Raw genomic sequence first — 17,617 nt, forward strand, 5'->3', positions numbered from 1 at the left:
CTCACTAGGCACTCAAGAAGCTCACCGTGAAAAACGCAAGAACAGGGAGGGCCACAGGCCTGGCCTGAGGTTCCAGGCACCAACCAGGGACGCTTGCTCATTTTGGCTTCCAGAATCAACCCCCAAAATGGCATGCACGAAGCGTGATCCTGGCCAAAACTCACCTCCCAACTGCAAGCTAACTGGGCCTAGACCAGCACACACTCTGACTCTTAAGACCAGCAGGAGAGCCTGCCCCCTCGCATTCCCTCAACAGCCATTCAGCAGGGACCCGGGATTCACAGATAACACAGCTTATGTGCAGACACGGTCAACCCTCAGACAGGAGCCCCTCCAATACTGGAGTCCTTGGTGGTGTTTGCATGCATGTCAGCGGAAGACGCTGGCCCTCATTCCTAACTGTCCTCTCCCCCTGAGAGAGGAAACGTGCTGAACCTCAGTTTCGATGACGAGACGGTAGAGTGTTCTCACTCATTTGGCTCAGATTTTCCAAGGAATGCATGCAAGGGTGTCATCATCAATCCAAGCACATGCTGGGACACTGCAGAACACAACCGGGGTCTGCGCGGGACACTGTACAGGAGCCATGAGCCTGGGCTACCCCAAAAGCCTGGAGAATCCACAGCCCTCAGGCCACTCAGCAAGGGGAACAATCAATCCACTCTTGCAGCCATTGGGCCCGTCTGAGGAAAACCTAATATCTAATGGCACATCTTGGGGTGCTTGAATACCTACCATCCTGAGTTATCCACGACCACGCTCGGGGACATGGGCCCGCCTCACTTTTTCCAGTTCTTCTTAGCACCTCCAGTCATCAGAGCACACGAAGGTCTTCTTGTTTGTGCCGACGGCCAGCCTTTCCCAGCAACTGCACCTGAGAAGTGGACAGAAATCACCGAGGCTTCATAAGTGGACCAGTGTCCTCACAGGACATGATCCATAAAAACATTTACCTGGCCTTGAGCTCTGAAACTGCTTCCCAAGGACCTCTAACCCTTACCGAGAATTGACTGCATCTTTGATAGTACGACTGCAGGAAGTTAGGCACATATGTTGGCCGGTGTCTGAGAGGCTGTATGTGTGTGTTCACGCGTGTGCGCATGTGTGACTGTGACTACGCATGCGGACGTGCTTGTGGGTTTCTCTGTGTGCCGCTGCATATGCGTCTTGGTCTCTGTGTGTCCCTATGGCCCTGTGAAGAGGAGTCCAACAATAAAAGAAATAGTTTATACACAGCACCCTGGTTAGACCCCTAACTAAAAGGAGAAAAAACCCTGTCAGCTTTAAGAGGCCGCAGGCACACTTTGACCCCCAGGGGCTGTTGAAATAGTCCACGGACTCCCGCTCTCCTACAGCCACGCCTTCTGACCAAAACACAAAGCCTCGACGAGACCTGCCTCCGGGCCTTGGCTGTGACATCGACATGCACCTCGAGACTCTGTCAGCTACCAGTATATCTGATGGGCATTTGGGGTCACTCGCAGCACTTCCGGAAGCAAGGGAACTCCCATGGTCGGGCCGACACCGACCGGCAGCTGTCTGCTGCCAAGATGCAGTCTGAAAACACTCAAGGGGCTAACGAACGTGGGCCCACGTGCCACTTCTCGCCAACTAGGCCTAATCACTTTCCATTGACCCGTGGGAATGCCCACCACAGGAAGTGGTGGGCTTCAGCCACAATGACCCATGTCGGATCCCCATGGCGGAAAGTAGTCCACATTCCCAGCCACGTCTCAGGCAGCTCCCATCTTGTATGTTCGCAGCCCTGACCCCTAAGGAAACGCTCAAACCCTTGAAATCCTCGTCCTACATGCCCTCCTCCAGCCCACAGGGCGACACGACCCTACTGGAAACCACAAACATCTTCAGAACACGGGAACACTGAACACCAGGGAAGACAGACCGCAAGCCTGTCTCCTTGGTTGATGCTGATCCCACACCATGCATCCTGGAAATTCTCCACTGCCACAGTGACACTATCGAGTAACTCACAGTGATCAAAGGCATGGTCCCCGAGGACCACAGACAGACTTTCAATGGAAGACCTCTGCCATGCGAGGGAACTTGGAAGCCTGAAAGGGAACAGTGGCTGGCCACGGCGGCACAGCAGGCATGGCTATGGGTCCCCCATTTCTGGCCCACCAATGGACGGCTCCAGATAAACCTCTGGCTGTTCGAAAGGCCTGCGTGCTACACCGGCCGGTCGCGTCATTCCCCCACGGGAGAAACACTTTCGCTTTACACATTGCCAAACAAGGGAACAAAGCGGCCAAAGGGGATGTTCGCATAACTCAACTACCTGCAAGGAGGCCGGCACAGACGCCTCACCATGTCGATCTTCTCTACTTCCCGCAAGACACCCTTTGGGTGTCATTCCTCGGGCAACGGGATCGAAACTCTACACAGCTTACCTACCTCAACTCACCCACTTGAACTGCCAAAGCCATCCGCTCCATAGGCAGCTTATGCCAGCCCATCACGAACAAGACACATTCGTGGGAAGCCGAGGCCAGCGCCTGCAACCCAATGATGACAACCTATACCACGACATCACACAGGACCTTTCCTCATGATACCTTACCTTTCTCTCCAGGCCAGCAGCCACCACCCAGGCTGAAATGCTTCACTCGATCCACACCCCACTCCACGAAGATCCACTTAGCGCCAACAGTGTGCCGGCAACTTCAGCAGAGGAGCTGACAGGGGCAGCACTGAGGCCTAAACCATCAGCCCCCTTCCGCCATCGCCCAACTCCAGCCCACGCCCGCCCACTGCTCCAGCCACACGGGGCAGTCAAGAACCTCACTGCACGAAACACAACAACAGAGAGGGCCACAGGCCTGGCCTGAGGCTCCAGGCTCCAACCAGGGAAGCTTGCTCATGTTGGCTTCCATAATCAACCTCGGAAGCGGCATGCACAAAGTGTGATCCTGTCCAAAAATCACCTCTCCAAGCTGCAAGCTTACTGGGTCTATACCAGAGCACACTCCAACCCTGAAGACTAGCAGGAAAGCCTGCCCTCTTGCATTCCCTCAACGGCCTTTTAGCAGGGACCGGGGATTCATAGATGACCCAGCTTATGGGCAGACATGGTCGACCCTCAGACAGGAGCCCCTCCAATGCTGGAGCCCTTAGTGGGGTTTGCATGCCTGTCAGCAGGGGACGTTGGCCCTCACTCCTAACTGTCCCATACTCCCGAGACAGGAAACGTGCTGGACCTCAGTTTCGATGAGGAGACGGTAGAGCGTTCTCACTCATTTTGTTCAGATTTTCCAAGGAATGCATACAAGGGTGTCATCATCGATCCAAGCACATGCTGGGACGCTGCAGAACACAAAAGGGAAGGCCGTGGGTCTCTGCAGAGGAGCCATGACCTGGAAGTACTCCAACTGCCTGGGGAATCCACAGTCCTCAGGCCACTCAGCAAGACCAACAATCAATCCACTCTTGCAACCATTGGGCCCATCTGTGGAAATCCTAATATCCAATGGCACATCTTAGTATGGGTGAATGCCTACCGTCCTGAGATATCCACAGCCTTGCTCGGCAACGTGCACCCGCCCCACTTTGTCCAGTTCTCCTTAGCACATCCAGTCATCAGACAACCCGAAGGTCTTCTTCTCTTTGCCGACAGCAGGCCTTACTCTGAAACTCCACCTGAGAAGCGGACAGAAATCAGGCAGGTTTCTGAATTGCACAAGGGTCCTCAGAGAACATGATTTTTGTGAACACGTTACTTGGGTGTGAGCCTGGAACCTGCTTCCCAAGTACGACTATCCCTTACCGAAAACTGATTGTGTGTCTCACAGCATGACTGAAGGAAGTTACGCACGTACATTGCTCGGTGTGTGAGACGCTGTATGTGTGTATTCACACGTGTGGGCGTGTGTGACTGTGACTGTGCACGAGGATGCGTTTGTGGATACCTGTGTGTGCCGCTAAACACGCGTCTTGGTCTCTGGGTGTCCCTGCGGCCCTCTGCAGACGCCTCTAACAGTACACGTCATAGTTTATACACAGCACCCTGGTTGGACCCCCAACTGAAAGGAGAAAGACCCCTGTCAGCTTCATGAGGCCGCATGCGAACTTTGAACCCCAGGCTGTCAAAATAGGCCACAGACTCCCGCTCTCCCACAGCCACGCCTTCTGACCAAAGCACAAAGACTGGACGAGACCTCCCTCCCGGCCGTGGGTGTCACACCTATGTGGACCTGGAGATCCTGCCACCTACCACCACATCTGATGTGCCCTTGGGGTCACTCCCAGTGCTCCCGGAAGCAAGGTAACCTCCCATGGGCAGGCTGACACCGACCTGCAGTTGCCGACAGGCAAGATGCAGCCTGGCACTTCTCAAGGGGTTAACAGACTTCGGCCCAAGTGCCTCATCTCGCCAACTAGACCAAATCACTTTCCATGACCCCGTGGGAATGCCCTCAATGGGAAGTGTTGGGCTTCAGCAACCATGACACAGGTTGGAACCCCACAGCGGAAATTAGGCCACCTTCCTGGCCACGTATAGGCAAGCTTCCAACTGGTAGGCTTTGCGGCCCTGACCACTGAGGAAACGCTCAAACGCTACACAGCCTCGTCCTAAGTGCCCTCCTCCTGCCTGCAGGGCGACTCGACTCTACTTGAAGCCACAGACATCATGTGAACACGGAGACACTGAACAGCAGGGAAGACACACCGCAAGCCTGTCTGCTTTGATGATGCCCACCCCACCCCACACATCCTGGCAATTCCTCCACTGCCATGGCGACACTACCGAGGCACTCACAGTGATCAAAGGCACTGTCCCCGAGGACCACAGACAGACTTTCAACGGAAAACCTTTGCCACACGAGGGGACCTGGAAACTTGAAAGGGCACAGTGGCTGTCCACAACAGTGCGCCTGGCGTCGCAACAGTGCCCCCACCTATGTCCCCCCAACGGACTGCTCCAGGTAAACCTCTGGCTGTTCGCAAGCCGAGTCATGCCCCCCCGGGAGAAGCACTTTCGCTTTGCACATTCCCAAACAACGGAACGATTAGGCCAAAGGGGATGTTCGCATAACTAAACATCCTCCAAGGAGGCCAGCAGAGACGCGTCACCATGTCAATCCTCTTTACGTCTCGCAAGACACCCTTTGGGTGTCTTTCCCATGGCAATGGGTTTCCAACTCTACACAGGTTACCTACCTCACCTCATCCACTTGAACTGCCAAAGCCATCCCGTCCATAGGCAGCTGATGCCAGCCCATCACGAACATGACACATCCTTGGGAAGCTGAGGCCAGCACCTGCAACCCAATTATGATAGCCTATTCCACGACATCACAAAGGACATGTCCTCATCTTCCCTTCCCTTCCTGTACGGGCCATCAGTGATCCACGCAGGTTTAAATTCAGCACTCATTCCTCTCCCCACTCCACGATGACCCACTTGGCATCAACACTGTGCCGGGAGTTAAAGTAGAGAAGCAAACAAGGGCAGCAGCGAGGCCTAATCCATCAGCCCCTTTCCGCCGATGCCCAACCGAGCTCACCCCCGCCCATTGCTCAAGCCTCACTAGGCACTCAAGAAGCTCACCGTGAAAAACGCAAGAACAGGGAGGGCCACAGGCCTGGCCTGAGGTTCCAGGCACCAACCAGGGACGCTTGCTCATTTTGGCTTCCAGAATCAACCCCCAAAATGGCATGCACGAAGCGTGATCCTGGCCAAAACTCACCTCCCAACTGCAAGCTAACTGGGCCTAGACCAGCACACACTCTGACTCTTAAGACCAGCAGGAGAGCCTGCCCCCTCGCATTCCCTCAACAGCCATTCAGCAGGGACCCGGGATTCACAGATAACACAGCTTATGTGCAGACACGGTCAACCCTCAGACAGGAGCCCCTCCAATACTGGAGTCCTTGGTGGTGTTTGCATGCATGTCAGCGGAAGACGCTGGCCCTCATTCCTAACTGTCCTCTCCCCCTGAGAGAGGAAACGTGCTGAACCTCAGTTTCGATGACGAGACGGTAGAGTGTTCTCACTCATTTGGCTCAGATTTTCCAAGGAATGCATGCAAGGGTGTCATCATCAATCCAAGCACATGCTGGGACGCTGCAGAACACAACCGGGGTCTGCGCGGGACACTGTACAGGAGCCATGAGCCTGGGCTACCCCAAAAGCCTGGAGAATCCACAGCCCTCAGGCCACTCAGCAAGGGGAACAATCAATCCACTCTTGCAGCCATTGGGCCCGTCTGAGGAAAACCTAATATCTAATGGCACATCTTGGGGTGCTTGAATACCTACCATCCTGAGTTATCCACGACCACGCTCGGGGACATGGGCCCGCCTCACTTTTGCCAGTTCTTCTTAGCACCTCCAGTCATCAGAGCACACGAAGGTCTTCTTGTTTGTGCCGACGGCCAGCCTTTCCCAGCAACTGCACCTGAGAAGTGGACAGAAATCACCGAGGCTTCATAAGTGGACCAGTGTCCTCACAGGACATGATCCATAAAAACATTTACCTGGCCTTGAGCTCTGAAACTGCTTCCCAAGGACCTCTAACCCTTACCGAGAATTGACTGCATCTTTGATAGTACGACTGCAGGAAGTTAGGCACATATGTTGGCCGGTGTCTGAGAGGCTGTATGTGTGTGTTCACGCGTGTGCGCATGTGTGACTGTGACTACGCATGCGGACGTGCTTGTGGGTTTCTCTGTGTGCCGCTGCATATGCGTCTTGGTCTCTGTGTGTCCCTATGGCCCTGTGAAGAGGAGTCCAACAATAAAAGAAATAGTTTATACACAGCACCCTGGTTAGACCCCTAACTAAAAGGAGAAAAAACCCTGTCAGCTTTAAGAGGCCGCAGGCACACTTTGACCCCCAGGGGCTGTTGAAATAGTCCACGGACTCCCGCTCTCCTACAGCCACGCCTTCTGACCAAAACACAAAGCCTCGACGAGACCTGCCTCCGGGCCTTGGCTGTGACATCGACATGCACCTCGAGACTCTGTCAGCTACCAGTATATCTGATGGGCATTTGGGGTCACTCGCAGCACTTCCGGAAGCAAGGGAACTCCCATGGTCGGGCCGACACCGACCGGCAGCTGTCTGCTGCCAAGATGCAGTCTGAAAACACTCAAGGGGCTAACGAACGTGGGCCCACGTGCCACTTCTCGCCAACTAGGCCTAATCACTTTCCATTGACCCGTGGGAATGCCCACCACAGGAAGTGGTGGGCTTCAGCCACAATGACCCATGTCGGATCCCCATGGCGGAAAGTAGTCCACATTCCCAGCCACGTCTCAGGCAGCTCCCATCTTGTATGTTCGCAGCCCTGACCCCTAAGGAAACGCTCAAACCCTTGAAATCCTCGTCCTACATGCCCTCCTCCAGCCCACAGGGCGACACGACCCTACTGGAAACCACAAACATCTTCAGAACACGGGAACACTGAACACCAGGGAAGACAGACCGCAAGCCTGTCTCCTTGGTTGATGCTGATCCCACACCATGCATCCTGGAAATTCTCCACTGCCACAGTGACACTATCGAGTAACTCACAGTGATCAAAGGCATGGTCCCCGAGGACCACAGACAGACTTTCAATGGAAGACCTCTGCCATGCGAGGGAACTTGGAAGCCTGAAAGGGAACAGTGGCTGGCCACGGCGGCACAGCAGGCATGGCTATGGGTCCCCCATTTCTGGCCCACCAATGGACGGCTCCAGATAAACCTCTGGCTGTTCGAAAGGCCTGCGTGCTACACCGGCCGGTCGCGTCATTCCCCCACGGGAGAAACACTTTCGCTTTACACATTGCCAAACAAGGGAACAAAGCGGCCAAAGGGGATGTTCGCATAACTCAACTACCTGCAAGGAGGCCGGCACAGACGCCTCACCATGTCGATCTTCTCTACTTCCCGCAAGACACCCTTTGGGTGTCATTCCTCGGGCAACGGGATCGAAACTCTACACAGCTTACCTACCTCAACTCACCCACTTGAACTGCCAAAGCCATCCGCTCCATAGGCAGCTTATGCCAGCCCATCACGAACAAGACACATTCGTGGGAAGCCGAGGCCAGCGCCTGCAACCCAATGATGACAACCTATACCACGACATCACACAGGACCTTTCCTCATGATACCTTACCTTTCTCTCCAGGCCAGCAGCCACCACCCAGGCTGAAATGCTTCACTCGATCCACACCCCACTCCACGAAGATCCACTTAGCGCCAACAGTGTGCCGGCAACTTCAGCAGAGGAGCTGACAGGGGCAGCACTGAGGCCTAAACCATCAGCCCCCTTCCGCCATCGCCCAACTCCAGCCCACGCCCGCCCACTGCTCCAGCCACACGGGGCAGTCAAGAACCTCACTGCACGAAACACAACAACAGAGAGGGCCACAGGCCTGGCCTGAGGCTCCAGGCTCCAACCAGGGAAGCTTGCTCATGTTGGCTTCCATAATCAACCTCGGAAGCGGCATGCACAAAGTGTGATCCTGTCCAAAAATCACCTCTCCAAGCTGCAAGCTTACTGGGTCTATACCAGAGCACACTCCAACCCTGAAGACTAGCAGGAAAGCCTGCCCTCTTGCATTCCCTCAACGGCCTTTTAGCAGGGACCGGGGATTCATAGATGACCCAGCTTATGGGCAGACATGGTCGACCCTCAGACAGGAGCCCCTCCAATGCTGGAGCCCTTAGTGGGGTTTGCATGCCTGTCAGCAGGGGACGTTGGCCCTCACTCCTAACTGTCCCATACTCCCGAGACAGGAAACGTGCTGGACCTCAGTTTCGATGAGGAGACGGTAGAGCGTTCTCACTCATTTTGTTCAGATTTTCCAAGGAATGCATACAAGGGTGTCATCATCGATCCAAGCACATGCTGGGACGCTGCAGAACACAAAAGGGAAGGCCGTGGGTCTCTGCAGAGGAGCCATGACCTGGAAGTACTCCAACTGCCTGGGGAATCCACAGTCCTCAGGCCACTCAGCAAGACCAACAATCAATCCACTCTTGCAACCATTGGGCCCATCTGTGGAAATCCTAATATCCAATGGCACATCTTAGTATGGGTGAATGCCTACCGTCCTGAGATATCCACAGCCTTGCTCGGCAACGTGCACCCGCCCCACTTTGTCCAGTTCTCCTTAGCACATCCAGTCATCAGACAACCCGAAGGTCTTCTTCTCTTTGCCGACAGCAGGCCTTACTCTGAAACTCCACCTGAGAAGCGGACAGAAATCAGGCAGGTTTCTGAATTGCACAAGGGTCCTCAGAGAACATGATTTTTGTGAACACGTTACTTGGGTGTGAGCCTGGAACCTGCTTCCCAAGTACGACTATCCCTTACCGAAAACTGATTGTGTGTCTCACAGCATGACTGAAGGAAGTTACGCACGTACATTGCTCGGTGTGTGAGACGCTGTATGTGTGTATTCACACGTGTGGGCGTGTGTGACTGTGACTGTGCACGAGGATGCGTTTGTGGATACCTGTGTGTGCCGCTAAACACGCGTCTTGGTCTCTGGGTGTCCCTGCGGCCCTCTGCAGACGCCTCTAACAGTACACGTCATAGTTTATACACAGCACCCTGGTTGGACCCCCAACTGAAAGGAGAAAGACCCCTGTCAGCTTCATGAGGCCGCATGCGAACTTTGAACCCCAGGCTGTCAAAATAGGCCACAGACTCCCGCTCTCCCACAGCCACGCCTTCTGACCAAAGCACAAAGACTGGACGAGACCTCCCTCCCGGCCGTGGGTGTCACACCTATGTGGACCTGGAGATCCTGCCACCTACCACCACATCTGATGTGCCCTTGGGGTCACTCCCAGTGCTCCCGGAAGCAAGGTAACCTCCCATGGGCAGGCTGACACCGACCTGCAGTTGCCGACAGGCAAGATGCAGCCTGGCACTTCTCAAGGGGTTAACAGACTTCGGCCCAAGTGCCTCATCTCGCCAACTAGACCAAATCACTTTCCATGACCCCGTGGGAATGCCCTCAATGGGAAGTGTTGGGCTTCAGCAACCATGACACAGGTTGGAACCCCACAGCGGAAATTAGGCCACCTTCCTGGCCACGTATAGGCAAGCTTCCAACTGGTAGGCTTTGCGGCCCTGACCACTGAGGAAACGCTCAAACGCTACACAGCCTCGTCCTAAGTGCCCTCCTCCTGCCTGCAGGGCGACTCGACTCTACTTGAAGCCACAGACATCATGTGAACACGGAGACACTGAACAGCAGGGAAGACACACCGCAAGCCTGTCTGCTTTGATGATGCCCACCCCACCCCACACATCCTGGCAATTCCTCCACTGCCATGGCGACACTACCGAGGCACTCACAGTGATCAAAGGCACTGTCCCCGAGGACCACAGACAGACTTTCAACGGAAAACCTTTGCCACACGAGGGGACCTGGAAACTTGAAAGGGCACAGTGGCTGTCCACAACAGTGCGCCTGGCGTCGCAACAGTGCCCCCACCTATGTCCCCCCAACGGACTGCTCCAGGTAAACCTCTGGCTGTTCGCAAGCCGAGTCATGCCCCCCCGGGAGAAGCACTTTCGCTTTGCACATTCCCAAACAACGGAACGATTAGGCCAAAGGGGATGTTCGCATAACTAAACATCCTCCAAGGAGGCCAGCAGAGACGCGTCACCATGTCAATCCTCTTTACGTCTCGCAAGACACCCTTTGGGTGTCTTTCCCATGGCAATGGGTTTCCAACTCTACACAGGTTACCTACCTCACCTCATCCACTTGAACTGCCAAAGCCATCCCGTCCATAGGCAGCTGATGCCAGCCCATCACGAACATGACACATCCTTGGGAAGCTGAGGCCAGCACCTGCAACCCAATTATGATAGCCTATTCCACGACATCACAAAGGACATGTCCTCATCTTCCCTTCCCTTCCTGTACGGGCCATCAGTGATCCACGCAGGTTTAAATTCAGCACTCATTCCTCTCCCCACTCCACGATGACCCACTTGGCATCAACACTGTGCCGGGAGTTAAAGTAGAGAAGCAAACAAGGGCAGCAGCGAGGCCTAATCCATCAGCCCCTTTCCGCCGATGCCCAACCGAGCTCACCCCCGCCCATTGCTCAAGCCTCACTAGGCACTCAAGAAGCTCACCGTGAAAAACGCAAGAACAGGGAGGGCCACAGGCCTGGCCTGAGGTTCCAGGCACCAACCAGGGACGCTTGCTCATTTTGGCTTCCAGAATCAACCCCCAAAATGGCATGCACGAAGCGTGATCCTGGCCAAAACTCACCTCCCAACTGCAAGCTAACTGGGCCTAGACCAGCACACACTCTGACTCTTAAGACCAGCAGGAGAGCCTGCCCCCTCGCATTCCCTCAACAGCCATTCAGCAGGGACCCGGGATTCACAGATAACACAGCTTATGTGCAGACACGGTCAACCCTCAGACAGGAGCCCCTCCAATACTGGAGTCCTTGGTGGTGTTTGCATGCATGTCAGCGGAAGACGCTGGCCCTCATTCCTAACTGTCCTCTCCCCCTGAGAGAGGAAACGTGCTGAACCTCAGTTTCGATGACGAGACGGTAGAGTGTTCTCACTCATTTGGCTCAGATTTTCCAAGGAATGCATGCAAGGGTGTCATCATCAATCCAAGCACATGCTGGGACGCTGCAGAACACAACCGGGGTCTGCGCGGGACACTGTACAGGAGCCATGAGCCTGGGCTACCCCAAAAGCCTGGAGAATCCACAGCCCTCAGGCCACTCAGCAAGGGGAACAATCAATCCACTCTTGCAGCCATTGGGCCCGTCTGAGGAAAACCTAATATCTAACGGCACATCTTGGGGTGCTTGAATACCTACCATCCTGAGTTATCCACGACCACGCTCGGGGACATGGGCCCGCCTCACTTTTTCCAGTTCTTCTTAGCACCTCCAGTCATCAGAGCACACGAAGGTCTTCTTGTTTGTGCCGACGGCCAGCCTTTCCCAGCAACTGCACCTGAGAAGTGGACAGAAATCACTGAGGCTTCATAAGTGGACCAGTGTCCTCACAGGACATGATCCATAAAAACATTTACCTGGCCTTGAGCTCTGAAACTGCTTCCCAAGGACCTCTAACCCTTACCGAGAATTGACTGCATCTTTGATAGTACGACTGCAGGAAGTTAGGCACATATGTTGGCCGGTGTCTGAGAGGCTGTATGTGTGTGTTCACGCGTGTGCGCATGTGTGACTGTGACTACGCATGCGGACGTGCTTGTGGGTTTCTCTGTGTGCCGCTGCATATGCGTCTTGGTCTCTGTGTGTCCCTATGGCCCTGTGAAGAGGAGTCCAACAATAAAAGAAATAGTTTATACACAGCACCCTGGTTAGACCCCTAACTAAAAGGAGAAAAAACCCTGTCAGCTTTAAGAGGCCGCAGGCACACTTTGACCCCCAGGGGCTGTTGAAATAGTCCACGGACTCCCGCTCTCCTACAGCCACGCCTTCTGACCAAAACACAAAGCCTCGACGAGACCTGCCTCCGGGCCTTGGCTGTGACATCGACATGCACCTCGAGACTCTGTCAGCTACCAGTATATCTGATGGGCATTTGGGGTCACTCGCAGCACTTCCGGAAGCAAGGGAACTCCCATGGTCGGGCCGACACCGACCGGCAGCTGTCTGCTGCCAAGATGCAGTCTGAAAACACTCAAGGGGCTAACGAACGTGGGCCCACGTGCCACTTCTCGCCAACTAGGCCTAATCACTTTCCATTGACCCGTGGGAATGCCCACCACAGGAAGTGGTGGGCTTCAGCCACAATGACCCATGTCGGATCCCCATGGCGGAAAGTAGTCCACATTCCCAGCCACGTCTCAGGCAGCTCCCATCTTGTATGTTCGCAGCCCTGACCCCTAAGGAAACGCTCAAACCCTTGAAATCCTCGTCCTACATGCCCTCCTCCAGCCCACAGGGCGACACGACCCTACTGGAAACCACAAACATCTTCAGAACACGGGAACACTGAACACCAGGGAAGACAGACCGCAAGCCTGTCTCCTTGGTTGATGCTGATCCCACACCATGCATCCTGGAAATTCTCCACTGCCACAGTGACACTATCGAGTAACTCACAGTGATCAAAGGCATGGTCCCCGAGGACCACAGACAGACTTTCAATGGAAGACCTCTGCCATGCGAGGGAACTTGGAAGCCTGAAAGGGAACAGTGGCTGGCCACGGCGGCACAGCAGGCATGGCTATGGGTCCCCCATTTCTGGCCCACCAATGGACGGCTCCAGATAAACCTCTGGCTGTTCGAAAGGCCTGCGTGCTACACCGGCCGGTCGCGTCATTCCCCCACGGGAGAAACACTTTCGCTTTACACATTGCCAAACAAGGGAACAAAGCGGCCAAAGGGGATGTTCGCATAACTCAACTACCTGCAAGGAGGCCGGCACAGACGCCTCACCATGTCGATCTTCTCTACTTCCCGCAAGACACCCTTTGGGTGTCATTCCTCGGGCAACGGGATCGAAACTCTACACAGCTTACCTACCTCAACTCACCCACTTGAACTGCCAAAGCCATCCGCTCCATAGGCAGCTTATGCCAGCCCATCACGAACAAGACACATTCGTGGGAAGCCGAGGCCAGCGCCTGCAACCCAATGATGACAACCTATACCACGACATCACACAGGACCTTTCCTCATGATACCTTACCTTTCTCTCCAGGCCAGCAGCCACCACCCAGGCTGAAATGCTTCACTCGATCCACACCCCACTCCACGAAGATCCACTTAGCGCCAACAGTGTGCCGGCAACTTCAGCAGAGGAGCTGACAGGGGCAGCACTGAGGCCTAAACCATCAGCCCCCTTCCGCCATCGCCCAACTCCAGCCCACGCCCGCCCACTGCTCCAGCCACACGGGGCAGTCAAGAACCTCACTGCACGAAACACAACAACAGAGAGGGCCACAGGCCTGGCCTGAGGCTCCAGGCTCCAACCAGGGAAGCTTGCTCATGTTGGCTTCCATAATCAACCTCGGAAGCGGCATGCACAAAGTGTGATCCTGTCCAAAAATCACCTCTCCAAGCTGCAAGCTTACTGGGTCTATACCAGAGCACACTCCAACCCTGAAGACTAGCAGGAAAGCCTGCCCTCTTGCATTCCCTCAACGGCCTTTTAGCAGGGACCGGGGATTCATAGATGACCCAGCTTATGGGCAGACATGGTCGACCCTCAGACAGGAGCCCCTCCAATGCTGGAGCCCTTAGTGGGGTTGGCATGCCTGTCAGCAGGGGACGTTGGCCCTCACTCCTAACTGTCCCATACTCCCGAGACAGGAAACGTGCTGGACCTCAGTTTCGATGAGGAGACGGTAGAGCGTTCTCACTCATTTTGTTCAGATTTTCCAAGGAATGCATACAAGGGTGTCATCATCGATCCAAGCACATGCTGGGACGCTGCAGAACACAAAAGGGAAGGCCGTGGGTCTCTGCAGAGGAGCCATGACCTGGAAGTACTCCAACTGCCTGGGGAATCCACAGTCCTCAGGCCACTCAGCAAGACCAACAATCAATCCACTCTTGCAACCATTGGGCCCATCTGTGGAAATCCTAATATCCAATGGCACATCTTAGTATGGGTGAATGCCTACCGTCCTGAGATATCCACAGCCTTGCTCGGCAACGTGCACCCGCCCCACTTTGTCCAGTTCTCCTTAGCACATCCAGTCATCAGACAACCCGAAGGTCTTCTTCTCTTTGCCGACAGCAGGCCTTACTCTGAAACTCCACCTGAGAAGCGGACAGAAATCAGGCAGGTTTCTGAATTGCACAAGGGTCCTCAGAGAACATGATTTTTGTGAACACGTTACTTGGGTGTGAGCCTGGAACCTGCTTCCCAAGTACGACTATCCCTTACCGAAAACTGATTGTGTGTCTCACAGCATGACTGAAGGAAGTTACGCACGTACATTGCTCGGTGTGTGAGACGCTGTATGTGTGTATTCACACGTGTGGGCGTGTGTGACTGTGACTGTGCACGAGGATGCGTTTGTGGATACCTGTGTGTGCCGCTAAACACGCGTCTTGGTCTCTGGGTGTCCCTGCGGCCCTCTGCAGACGCCTCTAACAGTACACGTCATAGTTTATACACAGCACCCTGGTTGGACCCCCAACTGAAAGGAGAAAGACCCCTGTCAGCTTCATGAGGCCGCATGCGAACTTTGAACCCCAGGCTGTCAAAATAGGCCACAGACTCCCGCTCTCCCACAGCCACGCCTTCTGACCAAAGCACAAAGACTGGACGAGACCTCCCTCCCGGCCGTGGGTGTCACACCTATGTGGACCTGGAGATCCTGCCACCTACCACCACATCTGATGTGCCCTTGGGGTCACTCCCAGTGCTCCCGGAAGCAAGGTAACCTCCCATGGGCAGGCTGACACCGACCTGCAGTTGCCGACAGGCAAGATGCAGCCTGGCACTTCTCAAGGGGTTAACAGACTTCGGCCCAAGTGCCTCATCTCGCCAACTAGACCAAATCACTTTCCATGACCCCGTGGGAATGCCCTCAATGGGAAGTGTTGGGCTTCAGCAACCATGACACAGGTTGGAACCCCACAGCGGAAATTAGGCCACCTTCCTGGCCACGTATAGGCAAGCTTCCAACTGGTAGGCTTTGCGGCCCTGACCACTGAGGAAACGCTCAAACGCTACACAGCCTCGTCCTAAGTGCCCTCCTCCTGCCTGCAGGGCGACTCGACTCTACTTGAAGCCACAGACATCATGTGAACACGGAGACACTGAACAGCAGGGAAGACACACCGCAAGCCTGTCTGCTTTGATGATGCCCACCCCACCCCATGCATCCTGGCAATTCCTCCACTGCCATGGCGACACTACCGAGGCACTCACAGTGATCAAAGGCACTGTCCCCGAGGACCACAGACAGACTTTCAACGGAAAACCTTTGCCACACGAGGGGACCTGGAAACTTGAAAGGGCACAGTGGCTGTCCACAACAGTGCGCCTGGCGTCGCAACAGTGCCCCCACCTCTGTCCCCCCAACGGACTGCTCCAGGTAAACCTCTGGCTGTTCGCAAGCCGAGTCATGCCCCCCCGGGAGAAGCACTTTCGCTTTGCACATTCCCAAACAACGGAACGATTAGGCCAAAGGGGATGTTCGCATAACTAAACATCCTCCAAGGAGGCCAACAGAGACGCGTCACCATGTCAATCCTCTTTACGTCTCACAAGACACCCTTTGGGTGTCTTTCCCATGGCAATGGGTTTCCAACTCTACACAGGTTACCTACCTCACCTCATCCACTTGAACTGCCAAAGCCATCCCGTCCATAGGCAGCTGATGCCAGCCCATCACGAACATGACACATCCTTGGGAAGCCGAGGCCAGCACCTGCAACCCAATTATGATAGCCTATTCCACGACATCACAAAGGACATGTCCTCATCTTCCCTTCCCTTCCTGTACGGGCCATCAGTGATCCACGCAGGTTTAAATTCAGCACTCATTCCTCTCCCCACTCCACGATGACCCACTTGGCATCAACACTGTGCCGGGAGTTAAAGTAGAGAAGCAAACAAGGGCAGCAGCGAGGCCTAATCCATCAGCCCCTTTCCGCCGATGGCCATCCGAGCTCACCCCCGCCCATTGCTCCAGCCTCACTAGGCACTCAAGAAGCTCACCGTGAAAAACGCAAGAACAGGGAGGGCCACAGGCCTGGCCTGAGGTTCCAGGCACCAACCAGGGACGCTTGCTCATTTTGGCTTCCAGAATCAACCCCCAAAATGGCATGCACGAAGCATGATCCTGGCCAAAACTCACCTCCCAACTGCAAGCTAACTGGGCCTAGACCAGCACACACTCTGACTCTTAAGACCAGCAGGAGAGCCTGCCCCCTCGCATTCCCTCAACAGCCATTCAGCAGGGACCCGGGATTCACAGATAACACAGCTTATGTGCAGACACGGTCAACCCTCAGACAGGAGCCCCTCCAATACTGGAGTCCTTGGTGGTGTTTGCATGCATGTCAGCGGAAGACGCTGGCCCTCATTCCTAACTGTCCTCTCCCCCTGAGAGAGGAAACGTGCTGAACCTCAGTTTCGATGACGAGACGGTAGAGTGTTCTCACTCATTTGGCTCAGATTTTCCAAGGAATGCATGCAAGGGTGTCATCATCAATCCAAGCACATGCTGGGACGCTGCAGAACACAACCAGGGTCTGCGCGGGACACTGTACAGGAGCCATGAGCCTGGGCTACCCCAAAAGCCTGGAGAATCCACAGCCCTCAGGCCACTCAGCAAGGGGAACAATCAATCCACTCTTGCAGCCATTGGGCCCGTCTGAGGAAAACCTAATATCTAACGGCACATCTTGGGGTGCTTGAATACCTACCATCCTGAGTTATCCACGACCACGCTCGGGGACATGGGCCCGCCTCACTTTTTCCAGTTCTTCTTAGCACCTCCAGTCATCAGAGCACACGAAGGTCTTCTTGTTTGTGCCGACGGCCAGCCTTTCCCAGCAACTGCACCTGAGAAGTGGACAGAAATCACTGAGGCTTCATAAGTGGACCAGTGTCCTCACAGGACATGATCCATAAAAACATTTACCTGGCCTTGAGCTCTGAAACTGCTTCCCAAGG

At 54.8% G+C, this 17,617-nt stretch overlaps 7 non-coding genes across 7 annotated transcripts; all 7 read right to left on the minus strand.

Moving 5' to 3' along the window:
• Positions 1 to 431: 431 nt before the first annotated feature.
• Positions 432 to 524, minus strand: LOC132361114 (small nucleolar RNA SNORD116). The gene has a single exon (XR_009501427.1). It is a non-coding gene; the product is annotated as a small nucleolar RNA SNORD116 (small nucleolar RNA).
• Positions 525 to 3,214: 2,690 nt separating this feature from the next.
• LOC132361684 (small nucleolar RNA SNORD116) lies at positions 3,215 to 3,307 on the minus strand. The gene has a single exon (XR_009501956.1). It is a non-coding gene; the product is annotated as a small nucleolar RNA SNORD116 (small nucleolar RNA).
• A 2,668-nt stretch (positions 3,308 to 5,975) lies between these two features.
• Positions 5,976 to 6,068, minus strand: LOC132361117 (small nucleolar RNA SNORD116). Its single transcript, XR_009501429.1, has one exon. It is a non-coding gene; the product is annotated as a small nucleolar RNA SNORD116 (small nucleolar RNA).
• Positions 6,069 to 8,758: 2,690 nt separating this feature from the next.
• Positions 8,759 to 8,851, minus strand: LOC132361685 (small nucleolar RNA SNORD116). Its single transcript, XR_009501957.1, has one exon. It is a non-coding gene; the product is annotated as a small nucleolar RNA SNORD116 (small nucleolar RNA).
• Positions 8,852 to 11,519: 2,668 nt separating this feature from the next.
• Positions 11,520 to 11,612, minus strand: LOC132361118 (small nucleolar RNA SNORD116). Its single transcript, XR_009501430.1, has one exon. It is a non-coding gene; the product is annotated as a small nucleolar RNA SNORD116 (small nucleolar RNA).
• Positions 11,613 to 14,302: 2,690 nt separating this feature from the next.
• On the minus strand, positions 14,303 to 14,395 carry LOC132361686 (small nucleolar RNA SNORD116). Its single transcript, XR_009501958.1, has one exon. It is a non-coding gene; the product is annotated as a small nucleolar RNA SNORD116 (small nucleolar RNA).
• Positions 14,396 to 17,063: 2,668 nt separating this feature from the next.
• LOC132361119 (small nucleolar RNA SNORD116) lies at positions 17,064 to 17,156 on the minus strand. The gene has a single exon (XR_009501431.1). It is a non-coding gene; the product is annotated as a small nucleolar RNA SNORD116 (small nucleolar RNA).
• Positions 17,157 to 17,617: the final 461 nt, after the last annotated feature.

This window comes from Balaenoptera ricei, chromosome 2, assembly GCF_028023285.1.
Source record: "Balaenoptera ricei isolate mBalRic1 chromosome 2, mBalRic1.hap2, whole genome shotgun sequence".
In the NCBI taxonomy this organism is placed as follows: domain Eukaryota; kingdom Metazoa; phylum Chordata; class Mammalia; order Artiodactyla; family Balaenopteridae; genus Balaenoptera; species Balaenoptera ricei.